The sequence below is a fragment of the Maniola hyperantus genome, chromosome 24, assembly GCF_902806685.2.
Source record: "Maniola hyperantus chromosome 24, iAphHyp1.2, whole genome shotgun sequence".
Classification (NCBI taxonomy): domain Eukaryota; kingdom Metazoa; phylum Arthropoda; class Insecta; order Lepidoptera; family Nymphalidae; genus Maniola; species Maniola hyperantus.
The window spans coordinates 2,798,232-2,824,840 of record NC_048559.1 but is presented as its reverse complement, the minus strand read 5'-3'; the positions used below and the strand labels follow the sequence as shown (position 1 = coordinate 2,824,840).

Below are 26,609 nucleotides of genomic sequence, written 5' to 3'. Positions count from 1 at the left end.
CGAAGCATATAGTATTCTGGGTAAAAATTTCTCATTTGTGTTAAGGGCATCGAGGTTTTCAATTTGTTTTATGACTCCGACAAGCGTTTTTCGTTTGTTCAGCTAATGCACTTTCAACTACCTAAGTAAACTTGTTAAATAAATAAACTATAAAATTAGTTTTTGAGTTAGGTACCTACCTACTTAGTTATCCTTCAGTTTTAAAGGTTTTGTAAAGGTTATTTATAGCACGATGCACCTATGTGAAATAAGTAGGTATGTGATGTTATTTATAAAGAACTAGCTTATGCTCGCGACTTCGTCCGCGTGGACTACACAAATTTCAAAACCCTATTTCCCCCCCGCTTAAGGGTTTAATTTTCAAAAATCCTTTCGTAGCGGATGCCTACGTCATAATAGCTATACGTGGGAGTAGTGCTAGTGTGTACCTACTTTTAATAGAGCGTGCAAACGAGCAGGCGCGTCACCTGGTGTTAAGTGATTACCGCCGCCCATGAACATTTGCAGCACCAGAGGAACCGCCGATGCGTTGCCGGCCTTTTAGGAATTTGTTGGTCCGCCCCTTGAATAACCCCATGTTGTAATCTAGTGGGAACACCGCCGATGGGAGTTGGTTCCACAGTTTGCATGTGCTTGTACCTCTTGCCAATTTAAAGATATCAGTTACTAAAGGCACGTAAAAACATTAGGTATCATCATCATCATGATCAATCCATCGCCCGCTCACTACAGAGCATGGCAGTGGCGTGCACAGGTTTGAAGCCGGGGTAGGCATTAGTTAGCTAGGAACCTGTTTATTGGCAGGTCATAATGAAAAAAATGCATTGAGCGATTACAACTAGGGTAAGCAGTGCATTTATGCCCCTATGACCTGCACGTCCCTGAGCACGGGTCTCCTCTCAGAGTGAGAAGGGTTTTGGCCATAGTCTACCACACTGGCGAATTGGCAGACTTCAGACACCTTTGATAACATTATAGAGAACTCACAGGCATGCATGGTTTCCTCACGATGTTTTCCTTCACCGTTAAAGCAAGTGATATTTTACTTAAAAACGCACATAACTCTGAAAAGTTAGAAATGCGTGCCCGGCATCGAATCCCCGACCTCCGATTAGAAGGTGGACGTCCTAACCACTAGGCTATCACAGCTTTAATTTTTAATGTACCTCCGCCATATTTGCTAGCTGTTTAAGGATATCTGTTGCTACAGGCACGTAAAAACATGCACTTTTCTTATTGTCGATTCAAACCCAAGTAACACAAAAGTGCTGCATATCAACTGATTTACCGTCCACATTGGAAACTTTAGCTGCATAAACGTTCTATATAATAGCTGAATAATAGCTGAATAATAGCATCCTCAGAAGATATAACTCTGATTTGGGCACAAATTATTCAGCAACTAGCTGATTAACTGCCCACAACTGCGTTATATCAGCATTATATAAGCATTATTAAAGGTAACAGCCGCCCAAAGAGCTGAACATTGGCTGATAAAGAGAGTGTATGTTACCCATTATGCAGCTAAAACTACAAACCAGCACCCTTTTTGCGCTTTTATGCAGCTAAAAGAGAAATTGTGAATAAATATTACTCCAATGCTATATTATTTCGATATTCTGCATGCAGTGTTTACTACACTAAGTGACATATCTATTTTTGAAGTGAAAAGTTAATTTATTTTGCGGTAAGTGAAACTTGTATTTGTTTATTAGTGTCTGAAATTTGATAGGGAAAGCAAGTTTATCGTCAAATATCATATACTTTTAGACCAAAATTTTCACGCGCCCTCGAAATATAACTGTTTTCTTGGAAATTCTATTATAAAATGGATTGTAATATTATAAAAATGCCAGCAATTTCTTAGTTACGGAACATTGAATTTGACGATAAGCTTTTTACTTATAAATTATTAAAAATCTTTTCCAAAACCAGTAGATATTTTCGCAGACAAAATAAAAATAAATAGTAAATATCATAAAATATTATAGTTTAGAACATGGAAAATGGTGGACAAGCAATGTGAACCGTTATAATGCTTTAAGAGCTATATTAAGGTGCTAAGGGCATATTAATCAGCAACAAGCTGATACGAGTAGCTCCTGTGTCTAACAAGTCAGCCCTAGATCGACGTAGAGCTTGATAGTCGGTAACATATACGAAAAAGCCCTACCCAATGAACAGCTGAATAATCTGTCAAGGATTAACTTTTAGGGGTCCGTGGTGAACGCTTGGACATGAGATAATAAGTCGGTTACCTACTTTTTAGGTACTCGTAGTCTATAAAAGTTATAATTTTATTGCACCTATTAAAAAATCGTGGATAAAATAGATACAACACGTCTGCCGTGCACACTATTTAAGATGCGGGGCCAATTCGTCATTAGTTTATAATACTTATTATAACTTTATTTCACAGGGTAATTCACAACTGGACGCAGCAGCTGGTACAAGTGATTAGCTCGGAGAACATGAACACTCTGATGATCAAGCTTTAATTTTGGATAAACTCAATACAGCCATAGAAAATCAAACAAAAATTGCCCTCCTTGTCGGTACAATTGGATGAAACAAATACCTCAATTACTCAGCACTATGAGCAGCCAGTAAATGTTAATCTGCTGCAGCGGAAGAAAGAGAAAGCTCCAATAGAAAAATACCAATAACCAGTTTTTTTGAGTTTTCTATTTTTTTTTGGAGTTTTTAATTACTAATAATAATTAACTTTCAATATTATTGTAGATGAAACTTTTATGTTCTGTTCTGTCTATTGTTTATGTAAAAATGAATGGAAATTAAAGCCTGAATATAACCACAAATGCAGTTTATATTTCTTAAATAGCACCTAAATATTACACATACTACGTAACAATGGAACGAAGTACTGATACAATGTAGCAAAGTATAGACCAAAACTCGTTTTTAGAACTCTCAAAGATTACCGCCAATGTTTATATTTAAAGAAATTGTATCTGGAGCCTCTTTCCAACAAAGCAATATTTTTTCACAGGAATTAATATTACATGATTCCTTAAAAAAATCGAAGAATGCGAATACGCATTCTTCGATTTTTTTAAGGAGATTTCTCTGGGCATTAAAAAAAAATACGGAACCCTCGTCTTATAAAATTTGCACTCTTTCATGGCTCACTTAACTTGCGGTTATGGTTCATTGTTTCCCTTTCTCTGATTAAATGCCTACGGGAGTACAATTATTCAGCCCAATTAAGGACAAAGGGTAACAAGTGAATAGTTATATACCAGTTTGCTGTAATTTAGCACCATATAGTTTCACCAAAAGTGATCATGTGACCTAGATAAGTGCAGTTATAGGAGTGCGTATAACAGCTGATTAAAACCGTGAAAGTTCCACTATATGCAGCATAAAGCGTTAATTGAATTCACAGAAGAACTAATAGCATTATAATAACTCACATGTGCTCTGTTAAAATGCAAACATTTGAAAGATACACTTGTGACCTTTTATTCAGAAAATAGCTGAGTTAGAGTCCACAAATGTACTTTATTATAGCTGACACTGCTAAAAATTGCTAATAGCTGAATAACATGACCTGTGCACCTGCTAGTAACGCTCGCAGCATTACAGCGGTGCCTTCGTGGTGCTTAATAAAGTCAATATACAGGCGAAAGCGTAATATTAGGCTTTTGCAGTGACGGTGGACTCTAATAACTTTTCATAAACGCTTAAAGTACCGATGTGGACCTCATGTGACATCTTATAATGCAGTTTTGTGTTACTTGGGAAGGAACGTGTGTTATTATGACAATGAGTCCCCGAAGGTCTCGCATGCATCTAAGTAAGTAGGTATTATATACATTTCCATTCAATCACGATTGGACATAATTCGCGTGATTATCATGATAGCGGTTGTTTGTCGATGTTTTGTCACGTTTTCTTTCGACCTATTCTTAAACAAGTACCTAATTTAAAAAGTTCTCCAAAAACCTCGACTGCGGTTTGCACTCGCACTTGGCCGGTTTTCTACTTGAAAACCGGCCAAGTGCGAGTCAGGCTCGCACACCGAGCGTTCCGTACTACAGTCGTACTTTTTATCGTCATTTTGCACGATAAATCAAAAATATGGATAAAAACCGGCCAAGTGCGAGTTAGTCTCGCGCACTGAGGGTTCCGTACTGCAGTCGTATTTTTTCGACATTTTGCACGATAAATCAAAAACTATTATGCATAAAAATAAATAAAAATCTGTTTTAGAATGTACAGGTGAAGACCTTTCATATGATACCCCACTTGATATAGTTATCTTACTTCAAATATTGAAAATACTAATTTTAGTTTATGACCACAACTTAATTTTTTTTGTGATTTAACCACAAATTCACGGTTTTCAGATTTTTCCCCTAATGTCTGCTATAAGACCTACCTACCTGCCAAATTTCATGATTCTTGGTCAATGGGAAGTACCCTGTAGGTTTCTTGACAGACCGACAGACAGACAGACAGACAGACAACAAAGTATAAGGGTTCCGTTTTTCCTTTTGAGGTACGGAACCCTAAAAATTAAGTTTTTTGATAGTTGGTTTGCATTTGTAATATGATGACATTAGTGGTCATAATTTTTAAACGCGCAGGTCTGAGAAGAGCCCACAACAAACTCAGCCTTGTATTCTTTTTATTATCACCACTTTATACACTATGTACACGTTGTTAGGTAAGTACTAAGTACCTATATCATAAGTTTGAAGCAACTGATTTCCAAGCTTTTTTATCATTCCAATAAGGTGCCAATGTGGAGTCACAAAAAAAAAAATGATGAGTAGACGCTTTGTGTGGCTAATTGGCACTGGCCGCAAAAAATATTATTATAGAACTAACTCTTGTATCCGTAGATAATGTTATATTCTGTATTAAATTTATTTGTTTTGTTTGCGGTTATTGATGCAGGTTTTTTTTTAATTTTTTTTCAATCATAAAAGTAATGTCATAGGGTAAAGTCCACATCCTCCGTATAAGTACGCAATTATTATTATTATTTTAAATAATATTAGCTATGTTAATTGACTAATATTCCTCTTTCCTCTCCAATTAAGCGAAAAGCTTGTGCTAGGAGTGGGCTGTGTGTATGATAAAAGTGCAACGGTTGGGATTTGAACCGATGACCTTTCGGAATTCAGTCCGCTCCTATAAATATAAATTATATATACGCACTACGCAGGTAGGTATATTTTATTATTATAGTTAAGAATGTTATAATAAGTAGTACGTTACAGTCCCAAACTACAGACAACAACAGATTTGATTTGATTAAATCAAATCAAATCAATTGGTTTATTCAAAATAGGTAATAAATTACACTTTTTGAAAGTCCGTTCTTTTTGAAATCTTTAGAAATAGGGTCTTGGACTGTGTAGTAATAAAATGACGTGATTTTTTTATAGCGGGGACTGATAGGTCCGAAACTAGTCGGGCTAACGTCGACTAAGCACGTGAGTAAAGCCGGGTGTGAGATATGTTTATATAGTGTGTCATCGTATGAAAAATATCACTTGTCTCGAAGTATTTTTCTTTTTAATTTTCATTGCGGACATTTTCAATTTTTTATTATTTGTTGTAAAATACACATTCTGTGAAAATTTCGATTTTATTTATTACGGTTCACGAGATACAGCCCACTGACAGATAGATGGACGAACGGACGGACGGAGGCTTAGTACGGAACCCTAAGAACCGGTTACGTGCCTTGTCAATGTCGAATAATCGGAAATTATACCATAAAAGTCCATAATCGTTACCTTCAATAACCATAAATAAAGAATCGATTTGGCAATGAATCGATTATTGACCTTGGCATACTTTGGGGACCTTAACTTAAAAGGGTATACCCTAAATTATATGCTAAAGATGTGCGAAAATTGAACTTGTACCTACCTACCTACTTCCTTGGATAGGTGTTATGAAAGCTTGTTGGTCATGGTCATGTTTTTTTTATGTAATATGTGTGTATGGTCAGTGAACATAATAATCGGTTTTAAAAAACCTTCTTTTTTTGTAGGTATGTACTAGGTATTATCTAGTGCGCGTGGCCGCCATTTTAGTGACGTCAGCACTAGACTAATGTTTCGAGCTGATGGTATATTTTTATTTCGGCTGACGTCTTTCGATGTTAATGAGACATGGTTCCAGCGCTATAGCAATTTGCGGGACTTATAAGACAACAATATAACATAATAATAATATAATATCTATTTGATCCATAGAAATTAGATATTATATTAGAAAAAATAAAAATAAAAACCGACTTCCAAAACCACTACAAAGTAAAAAATAACTTTTGCTTATACGTGTATGATGAAGTCGGGCAAGCACCGAGGAGCGAGCTTCACGCTTTGATTTCCAGTTTATTTTATTATGCTCGGACAATCTAGGATTTATTTATTTATTTAGATACAAGCCCTTGACTGCAATCTCACCTGGTGGTAAGTGATGTTGTAATCTAAGATGGATGCGTGCTAACCTGGAAGGGGTATGGCAGTTTTTATTAAACCCATACCCTAAAAATTCTACACGGTTTGGTTTCACGGGTTGGTACATTGGTTTCTACACGGCATCGTACCGGAACGCTATCAATAGGCGGCACGGTTTCGCCGATAGGGTGGTAACTAGCCACGGCCGAATCCTCCCACCAGACCAGACCAGAAATTTAGAAATTATAAAATTCCAAACCCCTGCCGGGAATCAAACCCGGGACCTCCCACTAACAAGACCACAGCGCCTACCGCTACACCAGGGAGGTTTTATAGAATGGACTTGGTTATTGTGTTTCGATCTCGAATTCTATCAACGTTAAACGAGATGTAAAATGCTAAGCCTAAGCACACAGATCACTTTTTGGCTAAGCTGCATTATACCGGCTTCTCACGGTGCGTAATATTGCGGACGGACGCGGACCAGCCCGCACCGACGCACCATGGGATATCGTCCGTGGTAGAAGTGCAGTGCAGCACGGACGTGGTGGACGTGCTACGACGACGTGTACTACTAGTAGCACAGACACGTCGTCGTCGTCCGAGCCTTGTGCCACAGAGTAGGACAGAGAGTAAGCTTCATACAAGCGGCTGGCTGTAGGTACACTCACTCATAGCGCTGCTCACGCACACATAGACGTGTCACGGACGCTCCGTGTGCGCCCAGTTCGATGGCGAACGGTGGGTCGTGCGCATTAAGTAATTGATACTTAGGTAGAATGTTTAAATATTACTTCCGAATTAGTTAGGTACGTGTAAATTGTAGAAAAAATTTACTTACTAGATTTAAGTGATGTGATCAAACAAAAATGCCTAACCATTGTACATTATGTTTCAGTTTATCTATAAAAAATAAGGATATTTCTTTTTTTGTGTACCCAAGAGATCAATTGAAGTAAGTCAAGTGATGACGTCACTAAGCACTTGTGAGTGTTTACTTGAATAAAAAAGATTTTTATTTATTTTATATTTATATAACAAAAATGGTGGCCGCGCGCATTAGCAATTTGCGAGACTTATATAAAGTATATATAATTTTTTTTAAAATTAAATTTTTCACTTGCTACAGGTGACAACCCTATAAGAATAGTAATAAAATTTTGAACGGTATTGGGGAGCTTCTCCTCTGTAGGGATATCTACTCGTGTGCTTGTGCGCTGTGCGTGGCTGTCCATGGTCGTCGGCCGTGCGTGATAATCCGCAGAAACATGCACCGTGGGAAGCCAGTATTAGAATGACGTCCGTTATATCAAGTTAAAAGATACATAAATATTGTTATAAGTATTTTTGCGTCACATGTATATTTTTTACCGGCTATTTTTAACAGCTGACGCACCAAGGAAATTGAATTACAAAATTTAGCACCGACCACTAACCAGATTTGATAACTTGTTAAGTTGTTTTGTATTCATTTACTCGGCTATTACTGAAAATAAGTGCCATTAAATTTATTTAAATATTAAGACCATTCTAGACAAAAGTATTATTACTAAAGGCCGCTTCCTTGATGTACACTTTTAAATAATCCCCTTTTTGTTCTACTAAAAAGGAGGCGGTTCTCAAGTCGACGAGTATATTTTTTTGTGATATTTTTGCGTCAGGTTTTCCAATTTTTAGGGTTCCGTACCGTTCCTCAAAAGGAAAAAAGGAACCCTTACAGCGATCACGCACTCATCCGATCGGATGTAAAAAATATCTACGACATATGTCATAAGCTACCATACAAAACAATAAGGAACATAGTTAGTAGGTACGTACCAGCAGTTATAGGATCACTTTGTTGTCTGTCTGTCCGTCTGTCCGTCATCGTCCGCAGTCTGTGAATTTACAAAAAATTGCCTTCCCATTGTTGAAAAATTTTGAATATGGTGCTTTAAACAACATTGCGCATTATTATCAAGGTGGATGTGCAATTATTATTGCTTGTTAAAAAAACCGGCCAAGTGCGAGTCCAACTCGCACACCGAGGGTTCCGTGCTACAGTCATATTTTTTCGACATTTTGCATGATAAATCAAAAACATAAATGCATAAAAATCTGTTTAAGAAGTTACAGGTAAAGCCCTTATTAATGAGATACCCCACTCTGTAAATTAACATTACTTTGTAAGTTGAAAACACTAATTATTTGTTCATCAATACAGACAGGCAGACAGACAACGAACTGATCCTATAAAGTAAGGTATCCTTTTTTCCTTTTGAGGTGCGGAACCCTAAAAAGTACCTACAGTTAATAAATACCGTAACCTTAACCTTTGTAAAGCCCAGGTCATTTCGAACAAGTTATTATTTATTACAGAAATGCACATTTCTTTTTAGGGTTCCGTACTTCATAAGGAATCCTTATAGTATAGTGATACTAATGAAGTGTCATTGTTTGCCTGTCTGTCTGTCGTGTCTGTCAATACCCGTCAAGGGAATTAAAACCTAAAAGATGGCCTAGAATAATCAAATTGGGCAGATAGCTTATAGCACAAGTAAAGGAAAAAATCCGTAAAGCACGAATTTTTGGTACAAGTTAACATCAAAACAAAATTACGAAGCAGTTACAACCCGTTATTTCTTGTACGATGGTACGGATCCATTCAAGTCCGAGTCCGACTCGCACTTGACCGGTTTTTTGCCGCTTATAATATCAAGGTTTAAAAGGATTTTTATTCGATAACAAGCAGCTCTGCATTTCATATAGATTACATATCGCATGCTGCATGTTGCTTCATACAGAATAGAGATTTGTCTGGTTCAGCGGATTCTGGTTCAACCCATGGAAACTCTGATTTTCTGGGATGTACACTCTCCAGGTCTCCAGGTTTTTCGTTGACCCATGCAAAAATCACATCGATCCGTTGCTTCACTTCGTCCGCGTGGATTCAGTTTTTTAAAAATTCCGTAGGAACTCTTTAGTTTTCCGGGTTAAAAAGTAGCCTATATCTTTCCCCGGGATGCTAGCTATCTATCTGTACCAAAGTTCATTAAAAATCGGTTGAACGGACGGGCCGTAAAAAGCTAGCAGACAGACAGACAGATATACACTTTCGCATTTATATATAACACTAGATGATACCCGCGACTTCGTTCACGTGGATTTAATTTTTTTAAATCCCGTGGGGTCTCTTTGATTTTCCGGGATAAAAAATTAGCCTATGTCCTTCCCCGGGATGCAAGCTATCTCTGTACAAAATTTTGTCAAAATTGGTTGAACTGTTGGACTGCGAAAAGCTAGCAGACAGACAGATGGACAGACAGACAGACATACACACTTTCGCATTTATAATATTAGTATGGATTAGTATGGATGGGTAGTCCTACCTATATTTTTTAATCATTAAGATGTTTCCTAAGTTCTCATGACGATCAGTTACTAAAATGTGCTGAGTCATAATGTCTGACCAATATTTCTTGTCGGTCGTTAAGCACGGGGTGTCGCAACACAAAATTGTGCAATACCTAGTGGAAATCCTTTTTCAAATTACGACATTAGTTAATGAACCAAATATACTAGACAAAGATCTTTAAAAAAAACCCGGCCAAGTGCAAGTCAGGCTCGGGCACGGCGCAATGAGGGTTCCGTAATACAGTCGTATTTTTTCGACATTTTGCACGATAATTCAAAAACTATAATGCATAAAAATAAATAAAAATCTGTTTTAGAATATACAGATGAAGACCTTTCATATGATACCCCACTTGATATAGTTATCTTACTTAGAAAATTGAAAATACTAATTATTAGTTTATGACCACAATTTAATTTTTTTTGTGTAATGTAACGACAAATTCACGGTGTTCAGATTTTTCCCCTAATCCCAGCTATAAGACCCACCTACCTACCAAATTTCATGATTCTAGGTCAACGGGAAGTACCCTGTAGGTTTCTTGACAGACAGACAGACAACAAAGTGATCCCACCACAACAGTGATTATCACCACTTTACAAAATTGTTTAAACTTATTAGAACTATCACATAGCCGTTAAGCAACTCATTCCCAAACTTGCTTATCATTTAAGTAATCCTGTACATTGTAATAGGATTTTATTTTATTTTATAATCTATACAAATATTGATTTTTTACCTTAGAATCTAAATTTTAATTTTATTTTATATTTGACCTCTGTAATAATATCGGTACAATTTACCTGAAATAAATAACATTATTATTATTCTCAATTTATTATTTGCTCTCACGCCCGTATACAAAATAGATACATATAAAAGCCAAAAGAGTTATAATAAACTTACATACATAAAAATAAATAAACCTACATAAACATTACATACATTATTATTATTATAATCTTATACTTATAAAGAGGTAATGTCGTTAAGTTTGTTTGTAGGAGGTAATCTTTGCAACTACTTTGGTGCACTCTATAGATCTCAGCCTAAGTACCTACTATAAGTTTGTATGGAACGGGTGACAGGCAGACCATCGTTAAAGAGCCAAATTAATTATTAAGGGGACTCAGTTCGGTGCTTTCTTCATACAAACGTAGGAGGGAAATTACAACAATATTCGATATTGTACACACAAAACTAAGAATTATATCGATTTATCTCGTCATTATCTAGGTTTATTGATATATAAAATATTGAAAAAAGTATTGATTTAAAAGTTACGAGGCTCAAAAGATTCCTATTTTTAACACTAAATTAATGACAACTTTGGGCGTAAATAAATAAGATTAGGGATATGAAAATTCTAAAACAATTTATCATTAGACGTAGTTTATTTATTCATTAGTTGAAATAATTTTACTTTGCAAACATAAATTCAGCAGTTTTTTCTCAAAAATACTTTTCCTGAACCCTTTTCGCGCGCTTGATTTCGGTGAAAATCATCGTGCCTCTCAACTTTCTCATACAATGTCAAGTGAAAAGCAAACATGTTACCCACGTGCGCTGCCAATTTCGGTCGAGCGTCCTGCGTCACCTTAAGACCCGTCTTGTAAACGCCAGTAATAATAAAATGTTTTAAATGGCCATTAAAATTTTAATAAGTAGTAATATTTTAAAAACCCGTTTTTGTCTTTACATTACTAAGTATACTAATAAATTAATTATCACTTTGACGCACTAGTTGGATTAGTCATCTGATGTAAACCTTGATTCTCTAAACTAAAATCGTATCTCTAGTAAGTAAATGCAATCGAATATGACGTCAATAATACACGAAAATACGTCAGTATTGACGTCATAAAAATCATAAAATAGCAAAAAATGTTGGTATTATTTTTGATCTTCCAACGCCGCGCTTTGCGGTGCGAGATCACCTTTCTACAGTGCGACAATGCTATCTTGGCGCGTGGCGAGAATCGGAACTAACGTTGCCGTCAAGTGTCCCCTTTGTTCTTGTTTGAAATTTTGAATATTCTAAGCCTTTGTTCTCCTACAGCGCCCTCCTGTCAATGTCATTAAAGTGCCAAGAGAGCCTTGTCGCACTGTAGGTATTGGCCGTTAATCGTAACTTGACGCGTGCGGCGCAGCGTAAGAAATATTATGTTGGCACCATTGCTAATCACACAATAATAAACTCTAACTTCTAAGGAATAAAGAAACAAAGCGATGGTGCCAACATATTAATAAAAATAATCTCAACTTATAGGAACTGACTTTATTCCATTTAGACAATGCTTATTAAGCATTGTCTAAATGGAATAAAAATATGGATAAAACTTCAATCTTAGTTCTAAACTATTAACTTCTTCAAGACATAATTATAAATTCTAATTTTCCGTGCTTCAAATCAATAGCTCCGGCTTTTCTGGCCGCCATTTTACATCTCCTTGTAATTCTTTTTTTAAATTCAACTGTAGGCAAAGCAACGTCGCTAACATTATTAGTCGACGCGTCATGATGAACGGTCAATAGCACCATGGGACATGAGAGCCGCTGGATTCAGGCGGCGCAAGACTGTGGTGTGTGGAAGTCTCTTTAAGAGACCTATGTCCATCAGTGGATGGCTATCGGTTGGTGGTTGATAATGATGATGATTATTATTATCTGGGATTATATTAGAAAGTGGGTATAGAGCACAGTCCACCAGACCACCACGCTAGCCAAGTGTGGATTTACAAACTTGACACACTTTTTACTAATTATATTGCTAACTGATGCCCGCGACTTCATCCGCGTGGATTTAGAAATGGCGGCTGATGCGGCTCTAGTTTCGATTTTTCCCACCAGCCCCCCAATTGTGTAAGAATAACCATTTCATGGCTTTCGCAATCGTCTAGAATTCTGCCCTTTGATTGGCTGTGAAAAAATGTAAACAGCGAATCAACCAATCAAAGGGCAGAATTTCCTGACGATTGCGATAGCCATGAAATGGTTATTCTTACACAATTGGGGGGCTGAACAGATAAGTCGCTGGCACTGTAGCTGTCAAACTAAGCCTAAGGTAAGCCCTACGTTATCATTTCTATAACCATAATATTTTCAATTCTGTGGTCATAACCTCAGAAATACTAAGTGGAAGGACTTTTCCTCACAGTTTACACATAACGGAAGTACCTACCTGAGGGTATACAAGCAATTAATTCTAATATCATTAGGTAATTATTATTTAATTTTTCCTCCATTCCTACATTTTGCAACATTACTGGTTTACTCACTCAAGTCTAGGTCTAGGCATTGATAACATCCTGTAGATTATCTAGGTATGCTCTGATTGTTTAGAAAATTCAATGTGTAGAAAAACAAACCACGATAGAGTTTAAATTTTCCGTTCATAATGTCGCCACTGGAGAAGAAGACGTGTTGTCCCGACCCCACGTAGCAAGGGATAAGTTAAGGAAGAAGAAGAAGAAGATAATGTCGCCACTGGCGTCATTTTCAGTGTCGAGTAATTTTTTCAAGGTTTTTCAAGGTTCCGTACCCGAGGGAGCCAACGGGGTTTCCGGTTTGCCAGGATAAAAATTATCCCATGTACTTTTCCGGATGCAATTGACCGACTTCAAAATATAGGTATATCTATTTGACCTCGTATATTATGTACGCTATTTTCTCTCCAATTTGAAGGATTGTTCCCGTCGAGTCACACTCGCGTGAGTTGCACTGTGACTCAACAGGAAAAAAAATCAAAAAAAAATCCTCTTGAGTCACATTGGAACTTAGAGGCATTTTATTTTCCCATTTAGTCACACCCACATAATATTGCGTGTGTAACAAGGGTTTGACTGAACGTGAAAAATATCATCCTTGAGCCACACTGTGACATAACGCCACTTTATTTTTAACCGACTTCCAAAAAGGAGGTGGTTATCAATTCGGCTCGTAATTATTATTTTTTGGGTTAAGGCGTTTTTCTTTTGCACCAAACTTCAGAATCTAACCTATAAATCTATCTTAAACCCCATTAAAAAGGTAGAAATTAGGATATCCTTACAAACAAATTTGGATTGCGAGTTTGTTTTGTACTTAAAACTAGCTTATGCTCGCGACTTCGTCCGCGTGGACTACACAAATTTCGAACCCCTATTTCACCCCCTTGGGGGTTGAATTTTCAGAAATCCTTTCTTAGTGGATGCCTACGTCATAGTAGCTATCTGCATGCACAATTTCAGCCCGATCCGTCTAGTAGTTTGAGCTGTGCGTTGATAGATCAGTCAGTCACCTTTTCCTTTTATATATTTAGATAATAGGTATCTAATAACGCCGCTTTGTATGCTTTGTACTATTCAAAGAAAAGGTAGGTACTATCGAGGTTATAGATAATAATAGGTAGGAGTTATACCCGATCTGTACCTATGTGCCCTCCGTTCTGACCTCTCAATGTGTTTATTTTGTACGTGACAATATAACTAATTAGTATTCTATGCCATTCGTATTATGAGGATATTAGTTTGTAATCCGAAAATGGTAATCGTAATTATCTAATATTTATAATACATTATAATTAATTGTTTTCTTGTTATTAGATTGTGGGGCCCGCCTAAGAAGATGGTAGGTATAGTAAGTACGCGATAGATCAAGATGGCAATCGGGGAGAAAACGCCCCGTACAACCGCACAGCCCCCGCGTAAGCCGGTGCGGGCGAGCGTGAGTGACGTGCGGGTATAGGGAGCGTCTCCACGCCTCATACCCCGATTGCCATCTCGACCTGTCGCGGACTATCATCATCATGATCAACCCATCACCGGCTCACTACAGAGAACTGGGCTCCTCTCAGAGTAAGAAGGGTTTTGGCCATAGTCTACCATGCTGGCCATGTGTGGATTGGTAGACTTCACACACCTTTGAGAACATTATGGAGAACTGTCAGACATGCAGCTTTCCTCACAACGTTTTCCTTTACCGTTAAAGCAAGTGATATTTAATTACTTAAAACGCACATAGCTCAGAAAAGTTAGAAGTGCGTGATCGAACCCCCGACCTCCTCAATAGGAGACGGACGTCTTAACCACTAGACTATCAGGGCTCAGTTCATCTATCTCCGAGCATTATTTATTACGTCAACCGTTACACTCTGTAAGTAATTCGGTGAGCTATGTGTAGTGTGTACCAACGGGAAACTAAAGATAGAATCATACATAACGCGCGAGTACGCGTGTACTATTTGTAATACAAGCACTGACTTAAGTATCACTACCCATATTATAAAATGTGTCTTTGTTAGTTTATAGATTTGTTAGTTTGTCCTTCCATCACGCAATGGAGCAACAGATCGATGTGATTTTTTGCATGGGTATAGTTAAAGACCTGAAAAGTGACATAGGCTATTCTTTAGGAAAAATCAAAGAGTTCTCACGGGATTTTTAAAAACCTTCTACGCTAAGAACTACTCCTACGTGCATCATGCAATGTGAACGCCTGCACAGTTCCTTGTATTACAACTTCTAAGAGCCATGTTGAACGCGTTTCGGCGCGCGGTGTGTGTGTCAAGGCCCTAAGCGTTAATTTTCCTGCTTTGTTAGGAAACTATAATATTATGTCTAGTCACAAAGGTTGAGAAATGCAGCCTCATGAATGATGTGCCAAAACGTGATATAATGTGCTTGTGTAATGTTGTTCTGATATTGCTTCGTTAACTTTAATAAATATAGGTTCGTAGTGTAAAAATAGGGTTAATTATATTATAGGGCTACCTGCGTCAAATGTGTCTACTGACATTAGACGCCTGCCAGTCAAGTCGACTCCTCGACGTAGTTCCCTAACTGTCGTGGACAAGCATCCCCCCCCCCAAATTTCTGTCACTCGCCATTTCTGTATAAACAGTGCCTACCAGGTCATCGACGTATTTTTTTTTTATGTGTGCATCCCATTGGAGTCATGATCTTTTTTCATCATTATTTTTTTTTTAATAGGATCAATACAATATAATATACCTACTTACAGTCGAGTGGGTCCTCCAAAGAGGTCAAAAGACTATGTCTGCGGTCAACGCTCTCCAGAATGCCTCCTGATTTTGTTTTGTTTACGCCGGCTCCATACGTTTGGCCGCAACGCTGGCACCATGATCGGGAAATTAGCATTGGCCCCAACATTAGCAAAATCGGCGAACAGTGTTGGTGCCAGCGTTGGGGCCAATGTGTGGAGCCGGCTTTAGACTGTGGAGGAATGTCGTTATATAAAAAATAAGCAAGAATGAAAACAACCATGATAAGAGTTGGGTCAGATTAGCGTTTTTATTTTGCGCATGTAAATTCGTCATTGTACGCGTGTATACGCTCATCTCATTCCCTCTCGGACTCTTCTCATTCTCTTGCCACAACCGACCATGGTCGGTAGTGGGTCGGCGATAGGTTGATCATCAATGTCAAAGTCAAATCATATTATATTCAAATTGGGTATTAAATACTAATAGTAGATAGGTACACTGTCTGATGGTCACTTGCTAAATTTGCCATACAATGATGATAATTAATTACGTAAACTTAAAACTAAAGCTACGAGGGTTCCAAACGCGCCCAGATCTGAGAAGAGCCCACAACAAACTCAACCGGGTATTCTTTTTATTATTGAATGAATGAATTAATTCATCAGAATCTACACTGTTTCGAGTGGACACGCCGGAATTTTGGATTTATACAAGCGCATCTATATTTTTGTAAGATTTATATTTATGTAAGCGCGAATACGAAAACCAGCGTAAAACGTGCAGAAATAATGCTAGTCTGAAACCGCCCTTACGCGGTAGTCTATTAAGAGGAGTGTCCTTCTTGTGCGCCCCATACAAACTACTAGTACCTAAGTTTAAAGATTATTTGATAAACAATCAAACCCAATGAAATTTTGTAGACACGCTCTAGTAACTCATAATATTCTGAACAAATTTTTGAGCCCATGTAACTTTAATACTACATATTTGTATAGAAATCCGAGAAACGTTGACTAGAAACAGATATTAGTTTTTAGAGCATATCTAAAAAAAATCCTCGAGTTTGATATTGCTTAACAAATTATGTATACAACTGGCATACTGACAACCTATGTACACAACTGACTGACTGTAACACTGCTGACAAGGCTGCGCTCAAGTACCAACCGCATCCTGAACATGTTTGCGAGCAAGATGGACTCACCAATGCTTGAACACTTTGTTCAAGTGTTGGTGAGGCCACATTTATAAATTAAACTGTCTTTTTGCCACAATTATTATAGTAGTAGTTACTAACATTAGTTTTTAAGTGAGTCTGTTTACTAACAAATTGAGCCATAGTTGCTCTGAATGAAAAGATTTTATTTATTCATTTATGTCATAAAAAAATCCGTTTGTATGGGGCGCATTAAACAGGCATCTATTTACGTAAAAAGATCCATGCAAATGCATGTAAATTAAAAAAATGCGATGAAAGAATGCTTCAATAAGTTTTGACAGCTGATGCTAATAAAAAAACAAGAAATAAAAATAACCGGTTTGAAAATGGAATATTACTGAAGAGGAAAATAAGGAAGCTAAATTATACTTTATTATAACGTAAAAAAGAGTTTAAATTAATTTACTTGTAATATTATAAGATTCTAAGGTGGATTAAGGCCGGCCGCATAATATTATGATCAAAAAATTTCCGTCAGAATTTCTGACGCACGATTCTGACATAGACACGTTTTAGAAACAAAACTATGTAAAAGTGACACGGGCTCAAATATTGTATGTAAATCTTAGAGCCTATACAAACTTTGAATTTACACAATTTAACAGGAATCTGGAAAACCACAGACACAGATATTAATTTGTAGACCACGTCTATAAAGTCTGATTGAGTATTAAACTCATATTATTATACATACATATAGTTAATCTCAATATACAGGGTGTCCCAAGAAATAGTGTCAAGCGGTTGTCCAGAGGTAGAACAACACTAGGGCTACCTGAATCACCCCCATGTATATTCCGCGATTTTGCGTTATGATTTTTTTTTCGTATTTTTTTGCAAGAGATTATTCGTCACAGAGGCCTCAATTATTGAGATATGTGCATGATTTTTTTTATTAGCTAGGTGAATAGTATGTCTTACATACAAAAGAAAATTGTGGTCATAATATCTGATACCGTTAAGTCATAAAAAAAAGTTGAATCCCATAGTTAATAAAAATTTAAAACCTACATAAGTTTTTCGAAGGTGATTAAAAAAAGTCACTAAAAAAATTTTGCCCAAACCTTTTTTAAAAACTTGCTTATTTTATCATCTAGTAACCCTATAAATTTCAATGAGCTATCTCTATGTCATCATACTTAAAATTTGACTCAAAGCGTAACTAACCAAAGATAACGTACAAGTAGGTACGACCTGGGAACCGAGAATAGGGTGAGCTAAATAAAACAGTCGGATAATAATTTGCGGCCGGCCTAAGAGGTCTCGAGTCTTTGATATTATGAGGTCGCAACTGGTTCAATGACGTCAGAATGGACGTAAATCTACGCGGAACCAAACAAAGAGAGCTTTTGTAAGGAATTTCCCGCATTTATCGATACCAATTATTTCATTTAAGCGAATCCTTAAATGGAACGGAAAATTTTACATCTTTGTTCTTGAATTTTCTGTATAAGAAATGTATACCTACCCGTTTTTTAGGGTTTCGTAGTAAACAAGGAACCCTTATAGTTTCGCTATGACCGTCCGTCTGTCCGTCCGTCCGTCGTCGGTTAATCTCAGAGAATATTAGTGCTAGAAATCTGTAATTTGGCATGAGTATAAATATTAATCCACGCCGACAAAGTGGTGAAATAAAATTTTGAAAAATATTTTTTTTAGGGTAGCTCCCCTACATGAAAAGTAGGGATGATTTTTTTTTCGTCTACCTCATAGTGTGGGGTATCGTTGAATAGGTCTTTTAAAAATACTGTGGGTGTGGGAACTTCATTTTTAGATTTCTAGATCCGTTTGTAAGATAAACACTATCTGTTTTTCGAGGATTGTGACTACGGAACCCTACACTGCGCGTTGCCCGCCACGCACTTGGCCGGTTTTTAATGAACGTAAGGTTATATTATAATAACGTATAATGGTAATGGTAGGCGGGTGACGGTGTAAGGTGTCGTAGTAGGTATTACAGCAGCAACAAATATTAAAAAAGTTTGTATGTGTGTGTGGGATTGTGTATGTGTATGGGTGTGTGTGTGTATGTGTATGGGTGTGTGTGTGTGTGTGTGTGTGTGTGTGTGTGTGTGTGTGTGTGTGTGTCGAGTGTGTGTGTGTGTGTGCTTGTTACTATTTCACACAAAAAGTACTGGACGGATATGGCTGAAATTTGGAACGGAGATAGCTTATACATTGAATTAGCAAATAGGTTGCTTTGAATTCCGGAAAATCTAAAAAGTTTCTGCGAGATCAAAAACCTAAATCCACGCGGACGAAATCGCGGGTTTCATCTAGTCCATAATAATTTATACTTACTAAATTACTAAGTAATACATAATATAAATGCGAGAGTGTGTCTGTCTGTCAGTTTGCTACGTTTCTACGGCCCATCATTCGTTTTATAAATCCTTTTAACCGATTTTGACGAAAGGTTTACAGAGATAGTTGGCATTCCGGGGACGGACATAGGCTTTTTTTAGGTAAACTTTTTGTCCTGGAAAATCAAAGAGTTCCCACGGGATTTTTAAAAACCTACAATATTTATTCAAGCGGACGAAATCGCGGACATCATCTACTATCTAAATTATATATAAAAGGAAAAGGTGACTGACTGACTGATCTATCAACGCACAGCTCAAAATACTGGACGGATCGGGCTGAAATTTGGCATATTATGACGTAGACATCCGCTAAGAGAGGATTTTTGAAAATTAAACCCCTAAGGGGGTGAAATAGGGATTTGAAGTTTGTGTAGCCCACGCGAACAAAGTCGCGCAGAAGAAGCTAGTTAATTACAAAACTGATGTTGTATTTAATTGTATGTGTTCGCCTTCACGCAAGTAGGTAGTTTTCCTTTAAATGTACATTATTGTAGTTTTTGCTATATTTTTGTATGGGTTTTATGATTTTTAGGGTTCCGTACCTCAAAAGGAAAAACGGAACCCTTTGTTCTGTTGTCTGTCTGTCTAGAATCATGAAATTTGGCAGGTATAGGTAGGTCTTATAGCTGACATTTGGGAAAAAATCTAAAAACCGTGAATTTGTGGTTACATCACACAAAAAAAAATTAAATTGTGGTCATGAACTAAAAATTAGTATTTTCCATTTCGAAGTAAGAGAACTATATCAAGTTGGGTATCATATTATGAAAGGTCTTCACTTGTGCATTCTAAAACAGATTTTTATTTATTTTTATGTAATAAAAATTACCCAATACACACCTAATAATTACAATAATTATAATTATTATAATAATTATAATAATTGTAATTATACAATTTGATAATTGTATAATTACAATTGTAATTATATTATGATAATTACAATTATCATAATATAATTGTAATTATACAATTATCAATTACAAATTGATAATTGTATTTTTGAATTATCCTCCAAAATGTCGAAAAAATACGACTGTAGTACGGAACCCTCATTGCGCGAACCTGACTCGCACTTGGCCAGTTTTTTTTATTCATCAAGAGATTAATGTATTGTGTGCCCATTGTTGTTTCAAGATCATCACTTGCATATTTAGAAGAAGAATAATTAAGTTTTTTTGTTCGTTAAAAGCTATTCTTTGATTGATTGACATTGGCAAATTAATTATTATTTTTATTCAGAATACTAGCGAATACTTGGCGTGTGCTTACTACGCTAAAAACATTTTAAAAAACTATTAAAAAAAACAAAAACATCTTCGCATTATTGTCTTTCTAATAATACCGCTTTGGGGCACATCGGTTCGATGGTTGCAAAGTCTACAACGGGCATGCATATTTCATAGGTAGAAACATTGTGTTTTATATACCTCCTATAATAAATATTTTCTACCTATTTCGGAATTAATAATCTGAATTTTTACCTACCTATTAATATTAATATTCTACACGAGCAAGCATCTCCATATCTGGTGTAATTAAAGAATATAATTCATTACTCCAAATGAATCCTAATTTATTCTTAATGGTCTTAATAATTAATAATTTAGTTCCTGGAACTACTTCTTGTAGTTATTTATTGTTAGGGTTCCGTACCTCAAACGGAACCCTTATAGGATCACTTTGTTGTCTGTCTGTCTGTCTGTCAAGAAACCTACAGGGTAGGTACTTCCCGTTGATCTAGAATCATGAAATTTGGCCGGTAGGTAGGTATTATAGCAGACATAAGGGGAAAAATCTGAAAACCGTGAATTTGTGGTTACATCACACAAAAAAAATTGTGGTCATAAACTAATAATACTTATTTAGTGTTTTCAATTTTAATTGTAAGATAACTATAACAAGAACGGTCTTCACTTGTACATTCTAAAACAGATTTTTATTTATTTTTATGCATCATAGTTTTTGATTTATCGTGCAAAATGTCGAAAAAATTCGACTGTAGTGCGGAACCCTCGGTGCGCGAGCCTAACTCTATATATATTTTACTCTTATAATATTTTATATATAAGTATTTTACTCTTGCCCGCGTGGATTTAGGTTTTCAGAAATCCCGTGCGAACTCTTTGATTTTCAGGGATAAAAAGTTGCCTTATATCAATTTCCGGGACGCCAAGCTACCTCTGTACCAAATTTCATGTAAATCAGTTAAACGGATGGGCCTTTAAGAATCCCGTGGAAACTCTTTGGTTTTCGGGGATAAAAATTAGCTTATGTCCGTCTCCGGGATGTAATCTAACTCTGTACCAAATTTTATCAAAATCGGTCAAACTGTTGGGCCGTGAAAAGCTAGCGGACAGATAGACACACTTTTGCATTTATAATATTATTAGTATGGATAGGGATGGTAGGGATGATATGTATTTATTAGTTAAATAGTATTTTAAGGTGATTGATAAAAATATTTTGTTACTAGGTAGGTAGGTACTGTTGTTGTATGTAGAAGTTGTGAAACTCTCAAGCATGCAGGCTCCTTAGGCCGTTTGTGCACTAATCTGTATTCGGTTCGTATACGTAATTCTTCGAAGTGGCCGTCATACAAATACGTAGGTACATTTGATTCGTATTTTTTTCACGGATCCGTTAAATCACGGATGAGTGCACAAACGTACACGTGCACGTTCGTATCCGTAATTCTTCGAAGTGGCCGTCATACAATACGTACATTCAATTCGTATTTTTTTCACGGATCCGTAAAATCACGGATGGGTGCACAAACGCCCTTAGGAGGTTTTCCTCCACCGTTGATGCCCGGGATCAAACCCTGGACCCCTCAAATAGAAGGCCGGCGTTTAACCACAAGTTACAGTATGACGATATAAATAAGTAAGACAAGTTTTTAAATATGTGTACCGGTTATTATTTGCTATGACAATTCTGGTTTTAAAATGGCATACCTACCCACTCGTAATTTATTTACGTAAAATAGACTTCGCTTGAGGCGCTTATCTGGCGCGATTCTAATATTTTTAGGGTTCCGTATCTCCAGAGAAAAAATGGAACTCTTATGATCACTTCGTTGTCTATCTGTCTGTCATATCTGTCAAGACCTGTCAAACAAATCGAAACCTATAGGGTAATTGGGATGATGACTATGTGAAAAATAAATTATTTCTTATTAATTAAATAGAGGGTCTTCCAAAATTCGTAAAATCCGCGTCCGCTGTTAGTTTTAAGGTTGCTAGCCATTTTAAATTATCGGTGTGACAAAAAAATACCTCAAATTACGTCAAACATTTATGACGTCACATTTACCTACGTATTTTTACAAGTTTTGACGTTTGATAAAAGTCGCTGATTTGACTAGTACTCATCATCCATATTCCCATTTTCCCGTTACATCGGCTTTCGGTAACAAAAACGTATTTATTTTTATTTTTATTTTATTTTATTAGATATGCCAACGATAAATTGAAACAACATTCACAAACAATAAAAACAGATCACAAACAATTCCAGTACAGTAGTACTGGAATTGTTTGTGATCTGTTCATCAATTATAGCCATATGCCATATACAGTTACGTTTTTACATTACGTTTTTTTTATTATTATCAAATCAAAATACATACAAATCAAAAAGCTTAAAGTACGTAGGTAGGTATACGTATAAAATCTTTCGTCGAAGTATGATATTTTAAAGCCTGATTGTTTTTCTTCGGAATAGTATTAGAAGTCATGCCATGCATTGCCAGATACTTTGTATCGTGGCAACCCACTGTCAGACACCCTTAAACTTTAATATGTCTTGTGTGTCTGGCAGAGTTGCCACGATACTTAAGTGTCTGGCAATGCATGACGTGGTTTCTACTACCATTCCGAAGAAAATGTAAAAAATAGACTTGATATACTTCGACGAAAGATTTTATACGTATTTGTAACGTGTTATCTGTCAAATCTACCATAATCCAGACTTCAGAGTCGCCGATCGTTCCTCAGCTCCGTGTTGGGGACAATGCGCAGAGAAACTTTCAGCTTTTATAAAACAACTAGCTTATGCCAGCGACTTCGTCCGCGTGGACTACACAAATTTTAAACCCCTATTTTACACCCTTAGGCTTGATCTTTAACTATGAGATTTTAACATGTAATACTGCTAATTGCAAAAATATTAACTACAAAACTTCTTTATAGACACTTCAAAACTGACAGTTTCATACAAACTTCAAACCCCTATTTTACCCCTTCAGGGATTGAATTTTGAAAAATTCTTTCTGAGCGGACGCCTACGTTATAATAGCTATCTGCATGCCGAATATCAGCGTGATCCGTCCAGTGGTTTGAGCTGTGCGTTGATAGATCAGTCAGTCACCTTTTCCTTTTATATATATAGAAGACAAAGGTCTAGCTCTTATAAGCTCTTTCTCTATAATGTTTTAAGACTATGTAACCGGAAAGTTTTGAATCATGAAGTAAGCCAGTGGGTACATGTTTCGGTTAACCAAAGTTTAGCGTTAACTCGGGCAAGGCCGCTGGCGGCCGGCGCGAAGACATTTCATAACTTTGCGGTTGGCAAAGCGTGAATCACGATCACGATGCAATTTATTTCAATCCATACCCACTACAATTTACTATACTCTGATTTTTAATTCGGTGGAATTCTGACGTTGTCATTTTTATACATCAGGGGAGTTATTTGTATGAAAAACAGTGTGACCACCTGAAGTACGATTTTACCCCAAATTACATTTTAAATCCCTATCAATATAAAAAGCCTTAAGACATAACTTCGCACTAAAATAGGGTGCAATCTTGCAATGGGATCGGTTGATTTGAGGATGTAATCTTGACTTATATGTTGAACAAAGTTTATTTTTAGTTCCTTTTAATTTTAATCATCTTGATGTGCCTAAAAGTACACGCTTAGATTATGATTCAGGATTCTTTAAGAAATTCTTTCACAAAAAGCTTGTTCTTTACGAAAACAACAAAAAATCGGCCAAATCGGTTGATCTGTTCTCAAGTGATGATCTTACATACATACGGCAATTGATTTATGTACTTAAATTTACCTATGTACAATATTTAAAGTTTTCTTCTTTGTGGGAATTGTTTTATCTCTGGTAATATTAAGAAACGTCAGAATTCCACGGAATTAAAAATCTGACTATAGGTATCTAAGGTAGGTATAAATTTTCTAAGAAGTAATAATAAGAAGCATCGATATAAATGACAAGATGTGGTCAAGCGAACAAAATTTTTCACGGTTTTGGAACCAAATAAATCAGCGCCACCTCTTTAGAAACCAATGAACACCTGTTTGAAATCCAGACGTCACTGAGGTTGCATTGGTGCTAAAGTACACTGAGTCGGTGCCATTTTGTTTGTTCAATAGCCCTGTCCATACGAAGTAATATATAAGTCAATGATAAGAAGTAGTAATTTTTTTAATAATTTTTCACGGCCTATCCGTTAAACAGATTTTGATGAAAGGTAAGTAGGTACAAAATTGTAAATGTGTAAGTCTAATAGTTTCTCAGTTATGTGGAGGTAGAAATGAAATGCTTGTTGTAAATATAAACACCGCGCGCCGTTCTTATTAGAATGTTTGTCTTACTAGAACTTGGCTTTGACACACTGGTGTGTCTTGCTATTGATAGAATGGGATGACTGTCTAATTGACATGACAAAAAACTTGAAATTTTGTATGTAAGTTTTCTCTAAAGTGGTAGGCCCTCAATAAAAAAGAATAATCAGAAATTCCGTCAGATCGAAGCCGGGGCAGGACAAGTAGTTTTGTTCCAAATACATTGGTTTATTAAACCTGCGATCCACGACCAATAGACTCGCACCTTTTAACTACTCGTCCATCTATGTATTACTGCGTAATGGCACCTTCAACAGAACAAAAAGTAATCTTCCGATGACACTGAAGGTCTTTCCAACCTTAGCTAAGCACGCCAAGGAATTTCACAATAAAAATTATATGAATCAACACTCTACATCTCTATTCAACCTTGAATTATTATATCTCGAAACAAATAACTAGAAAAATATTACAAAATGTAATTGAATTAATAAATAAACGCGACATACTGAAAACTTTTAATTTTATAAAGAAGAAAAAAATACCTTAAGATCTCGACGTTTCACAAAAAAGGTCCACTATAATTCCTGAATCCATAAACTATTTTCTTTAAAAAAAACAAACACGAACACAACACTGCGCGAAATTCAAAAATCGAACGTGAAAAGATATGGCCGACTTGCGCGCGCACGACGCACGCTAACACTGAACTTGGAGGCTTGCGAAGCGTCTGCGACTAAAGCCTGATTGCCTTCACAACTTACCACTCAAAAAACTATCTTTCTCGCTTGAAATAGAGTTGAATTTTCCTTGACTGTTCCATCCGTTGATCAACTTACGATGAACAAGATAGGTGCCCACTAATTTACTTCATTTCGCGTATTTCCCAAGTTCTCGAGGCCTTTACACCAAAGGTGGTATATTTTTACTATTACAGTTTCGTCACATTATAATACTCACATGTTGCGATATGAGAACGAATTCGATATTTTACCACTTGTCTGGGATTGCTAAATATAATACATACTCGCATGTAATGAATTATATTTTATGAATATTGTTGTTTAATGAAAGATTATTATTTATCGCTTGACCGCGATCAAAAACGGTTGAAATATTTTAAATGCATTGATATATAATATTATAACGATACAGTTGTTTTTGTTATTCTTGTTGCAGCAATAGGTACATTATAGCCAAGAGTGTGTCAGTGTCGGCCAATCAGAGGTGATTGCGATCATCACACTGTTGCTGTCATCTTGCCGTAATCGAGCCCTAGAACCGCGGCTCGATTGCGGTAGAATGACAGCTACAATGTCACGATCGCAATCACCTCTGATGATTGGTTGTCGCCCGCTCACTATTAACTACGATGCATTGTTGCAACAAGAATCGCACAAATTCAACCAATCACAACAATTGAGATTGTAATAATGATTAATGCAGGTTTTAGGCAATCGCCCTACTGATTATTACTGATATGATACTACAAAAAAAACCCGGAAAATATTTTAAAAAATCCTATATTTTGTATAAGTTCACGATATATTGCAAATAAAACTTGTGACTGGCGCTAGAGGTTAACGAACGTTGCGTAAGTAGGCCACTCGGAGCCAAT

General features: G+C 36.5%; 1 protein-coding gene across 1 annotated transcript in view; it reads right to left on the bottom strand.

Annotated features, from left to right (window-relative positions):
- osy (ABC transporter oskyddad) overlaps positions 1–25,691 on the bottom strand; it is a 59,727-nt gene extending 34,036 nt beyond the window's left edge. Inside the window, exon 1 of the mRNA XM_034981540.2 lies at positions 25,537–25,691. The gene's annotated coding sequence lies outside the window, so the exon portion shown is untranslated. The remainder of the gene's footprint in view (positions 1–25,536) is intronic.
- Positions 25,692–26,609: the final 918 nt, after the last annotated feature.